General features: G+C 42.7%; 1 pseudogene; it reads left to right on the top strand.

Moving 5' to 3' along the window:
- The first annotated feature begins 2,685 nt into the window (after positions 1-2,685).
- LOC146314007 (18S ribosomal RNA) lies at positions 2,686-4,462 on the top strand (annotated as a pseudogene).
- The last annotated feature ends 1,013 nt before the right edge of the window (positions 4,463-5,475 follow it).

Genomic DNA, 5,475 nt, shown 5'->3' with positions numbered 1-5,475 from the left:
GCTTTAATATTTATGTCAAAATAATGTCTCAGTTGAAGATACCTAAAGAAATCGCATTTCTCTAAGTTTTTGAAAGTTGTTGAAAGGTATCTAAGCCTCTATTGGAGGATATCATACAGTATGAGGTCATGCCTGCATTTGTCCAGAGTTTAAATCTGTTGTCAAATGTAGCCGGTGTGAATTCTGTATCATACACCACCCAGTGTGCATTCCTCTCAAAGTTCAGGTCTTTAAATTCTTTATGCCAAATGTTTAAGGGGACTGCAGTCCATTTAGATAATTTGTCTAAATATTTCTTCTGAAGGGATTTTTCCCCAAGTATAGATGGAAGAGGTGTATTTGTTTGAGTTTGTTCTATGTCTTTCCATTTCGCATCATATGTAGGATCACACCAACAAACCAAAAAACGTAACTGTGCTGCTTTGTAATAATCTTCTAAGCAGGGTAAAGCCCTTCTTTCTCTGTCCTTGGGCAATTGTAATGTCTGAAATCGAATCCTAGGTCTTTGCTTTCCCCAAATAAAGGTTGAGATCATTCTGTTCCACTCACTGAATTGCTTGGGAGGGACATGAACAGGCAGTGACTGAAAAAGGTAGAGCAGCCTGGGTAATATATTCATCTTTATAACATCCATTCGATTATACATGTTCATTGGTAATAATGACCAGCGATTTAAATCAGCCTTAATATCAGCTGTTATATGAGTATAGTTATATTCATAGATGGCAGATAGATCTCTAGGTACTTGTACTCCCAGGTATTTAATTATGTTACTCTTCCATTTAAAATGACATAATCTGTAAATATTTTCTTGTGGTTCATAGTTGAAGGTAAGGTTTTGGGTTTTGAAGTTCAATTTGTACCCGAGTATGAACCGAATACTTTAAGAAGAGACAGTAATTTAGGCAAGCTTTCATTAGGGTTGGTAAGTGTCACAAGAATGTCATCTGCGTACAGACAGGTCTTGTGTTGTGTATCTCCAATCAATATGCCTGTTATGTCACTATCTTCTCTGATTGCCTGTGCTAGTGGTTCAATAAAGAGGGCGAAAAATGTAGGGGTGAGGGGGCATCCCTGACGACATCCCCTCTCAAGAGACACTGTTTTAGATAAATTCCCGTTCATTTTAATTCTGGCTGTTGGAGAGCAATATAAAGATTTCAGGCATCCAACTACCTGGCTGTTCAAACCAAATCGTCTAAGAACCAAGTATAAATATTCCCATCGAACAGAATCAAAAGCTTTTTCGGCATCAAGGCTTATAACAATAGATTCTCTATCACTGTTTCTCATATACACAATGAGGTGGAGAGCCCACCTTACATTGTCCAGGGCCTGCCTGTTTTTTACAAAACCAGTTTGGTCTGTATCTATCAAATCTGGGATTATATTTTATATTTTTATATAATTTTAGGAATTACTAAAATTACTGCTTGTCTCCAGGACAATGGAGCCCCCCCCCCTCGAACAACATAATTAAAACATTTCTTAAGAACTGGTATTTTAATCTCTCTAAAGGTTTTATACCATTCCGATGGGTAGCCATCGGCACCTGACATTTTATTCATTTTTAATCTTGATATAGCCTTGTTTATTTCTTCTTCTGTTATCTCCTGAGTTATTATTTTATTCTGCTCTGTTCCTACAGATGGTAAATCTAAAGACGTTAGAAAATTTGATATGGCTGTTGACTCAGCTGCCTGAGACTGAGCAAAATAATATAATTTTGTGTAGTATGTTTCAAAGGAAGTTTGTATGTCATCCAATGTATGATACATCTTATTGGTTTGCGGGTCTCTTACTTTATGTATAAACCTCTCGGCCTGCTGTTTACATATTCTCCAGGCAAGTAGTTTTTTTTTATTTAGAACCATTCTCATAAACATTTTGTTTAATTAATTTAGCTCTCTTCTCTATTTGATTTTCATGTAGTTTGTTTAAAGTCTGTTTTATATCCTGAATCTGGTTTAGAACATCAATGTCATTGTATTCCACGTTTATTCTCCAGAGACTTTAAATTCTCAGTCAAATCCTTGTTTCTCTTTTTCAGTCTTCTTCTGAGCTGACCACATGATAAGGTTACCTCTAATAACAGCTTTTGCAGTGTCCCACAGTGTACTGGGAGACACTGTGCCATTGCCATTATGGATCATGTATTCTTGAAATTCTCCCTTTATGTATTTCTCACATTGAGGATCATTCAAAAGATTAGTGCTAAATCTCCACAATGTGTCCTTGGGCTTGCTGTCAAAATGCAGTGTTAAATATCGGGCTCGGCCCCTGCATGATCCGAGATATCCCTAACCCCAATGTTACATTTGGTAATCCTGTGGTGATCTGAATTAAACATAAAAAATAATCAATTCTTGAATATACAGAATAAGCATGAGAAAAAAAGTAAAGTGTCTATCAAGTGGGTGTAGCTCCCTGCACACATCTGTCAGGTGCGCTCGTCTTGGAAGGTTGTGCCGGAAGGGACAGCTCCTGTGTTTGTTCACCCCCCTCCGGGCCCGAAACCTCGGAACCGTTGCCACAAGCGTGCCACTGCGGCCTCGCCCTGGTTGCCCGTTGCGTGGCAAGCACCGTGTTCCTCGAAGCCTCCGGACCCAGAAGACGGTGGACAGCACCCCCACGGCCGCCGATTCCGACCTCCTCGGGGGAGCACCCCCGTGCCACCCCAAGTGCTACCTGGGTGATCCTGCCAGTAGCATATGCTTGTCTCAAAGATTAAGCCATGCATGTCTAAGTACACACGGAAGATACAGTGAAACTGCGAATGGCTCATGAAGCTCAGTGTAAGTTCAATCAGGAAGACCTTCTATTACACTGCCTTTATTCGTAACTTTCCTTTACTCCGTCTCTCTCTTCTTATTCCCTCTAATTAGCTGTTGTGGGTGTTCGCCTTTGTCTTTACTATCCAATCAGATTTTGCCACGGTTGGGATAGCCAGTCAATTTGCTGCTGCCAAAACTTTAAATAGTCTCTGTCTTTGCTCCATCAGTTGTCATTCAGTCAGTCGCGCGACCCTCCTCCACCCCTGTCTCCTCCAGTCATTGGACCCAGGTAGCCACAAGATGTTCACCTCGATCCTCCCTGACGCCCTCTCCTCCAGTCTTCAGGTCCAGGCAGCAGGAGTCCAGAGCCACTTCACCTCACCAGTCTCTGCTTTGCACCTCATCACCACCACCACCAGTGTCTAGACCCCAGGGGGGTTCTCTTCACTACAACTTCATCACCCCCATATATACATATATATATATATATATATACACATATTGTTTCACCTCAATGGGGTCTAACCGCCAAGGACTGTTCATGTTTCATATATCATGCACGTGCCAATAAACCATTTCTCTTTTACCTAGTCTCTCCTGATTGAAATTAAATCATTTATGGTTCCTTTGATCGCTCTACCGTTACTTGGATAAGTGTGGCAATTCTAGAGCTAATACATGCAAATGAGCGCTGAACCTCGGGGATACATGAATTTATCAGATCCAAAAACCCATGTGGGGGCAGGGGGCCCTGGCCTGGTTTGGTGACTCTAGATAACCTCGAGCCTTTCGCTGGCCCCCGCGGCGGCAACGTCTCATTCGAGTGTCTGCCCTATCAACTGTTGATGGTAGTCCACATGCCTACCATGGTGACAACGGGTAACAAGGAATCAGGGTTCGATTCCAGAGAGGGAGCCCGAGAAATGGCTACCACATCCACGGAAGGCAGCAGGCGCGCAAATTACCCACAGGGAGGCAGTGACAAAAAATAATGGTGTAGGTCTCTTTCGAGGCCCTGCAACTGGAATGAAGGCACTTTAAATCCTTTCATGAGGATCCATTGGAGGACAAGTCTGGTGCCAGCAACCACAGTAATTCCAGCTCCAATAGCGTATATTAAAATTGCTGCAGTTAAAAAGCTTGTAGTTGGATCTCGGGAACGGGCTGGACGGTCCGCCGTAAGGCGTGCCACACTCCGCTACCACAAGCCCTTGCCTCTTGGCACCCCCTAAAAAAATTTGAGTGTTCAAAGCAGGCATACCGCAGCTAGGAATAATGGAGTAGGACTCTGATTCTATTTCATGGGTTTTTCTCTGAACCGGGGCCATGATTAAGAGGGACGACCAGGGGCATTTGTATTGTGCCGCTAGAGGTGAAATTCTTGGACCGGCACAAGACGCACCGAAGCGAACGCATTTGCCAAAAATGTTTTCATTAATCAAGAATGAAAGTCAAGACGTTCAAAGACAATCAGATACCATTGTAGTTGTGACCGTAAACGATGCCAACTAGCGATCCGGCAGCGTTACTTGCAATGACCCGCCGGGCAGCTCCCGGGAAACCGAAGTCTTTGGGTTCCGGGGGGAGTATGGTTGTAAAGCTGAAACCTAAATACACTAGGGAGGGGGAGAACAACAAGACACAGGCGAGGGCTGTAAAGAATAAGTGAAAATAATCAGTGATCAAAAAGAGCAGGAAAACAGACAAAGACAGGAAGTAGAAACAACAAAGACATACAAGGGAAGACCTACCAAAATAAAAGAGGAACTGACTGAGAAACCCAAACTGTGACACTTTTCATTAATGTTAAACAGTATTCGTGCATATGAAGGTTTATTGAATGTGAACCTGAATAAATCTTAAAAAGTGGGACTGTGGTATGTTCAATTTATTTCCCACTTGTTTACCAAACTGGTTTTAACCCAAACCATGATCTTTTTCAAAATCTAACTAAGTAGTTTGTGCTAACCACGGCACCACCGTGCCGCCTCACAGCAAGAAGGTCCTGAGTTCGATCCCCCGGCTTTCTGGGGCAGGGCCTTTCTCTGCGGAGTTTGCATGTTCTCCCCGTGTCTGCGTGGGTTCTCTCCAGGTTCTCCGGCTCCCTCCCACAGTCCAAAGACATGCATGCTAGGTTAATTGGTGACACTGAATTGCCCGTAGGTGTAAATGTGAGTGTGAGTGGTTGTCTCCATGTGTCAGCCCTGCAATGTCTTGTCCACGGTGTACCCCACCTCTCGCCCAATTTCAGCTGGGATAGGGTCCAGCCCCCATGACCTTTTTGGAATAAGTGGTTACAGAAGATGAATGAATGAATATCTCGGCCTGTGTTACTCTGGTTTCTTATTTTAATGTGTTTCTCACGAGTCCTCTGAGTTCACAGAAGTTTAGCACTAAATTCTACTGCATTGAGTTCCCCTTTAAGAGACTCCCTGGACAATGATATGCAAATGAGCCCTGAAGAATAACTTATGTGAATATACTGCTCAGTGTCACAGATCAAGAGCTCCCATCAGTACAGATGCACAAACCAAATCAGCATGTTGTGAAACACACAGAGCACTAAAACTAACTGAAAATCTCTCTCTACAGAAAACTACATCTTACTAATTTTCTTCATTCAAGGCATATTAATACAAATGTCACTTCACTATTAATGATCATTTTTGCATGGAAACTAACTTTTCTGTCAACAGGTCTG

Source organism: Lutjanus erythropterus, chromosome 15 (genome assembly GCF_056507025.1).
Source record: "Lutjanus erythropterus isolate fLutEry1 chromosome 15, fLutEry1.hap2, whole genome shotgun sequence".
Lineage (NCBI taxonomy): Eukaryota > Metazoa > Chordata > Actinopteri > Lutjaniformes > Lutjanidae > Lutjanus > Lutjanus erythropterus.
Note: the sequence above shows the minus strand (reverse complement) of the source record. Positions and strands in the feature narration are given on the sequence as shown.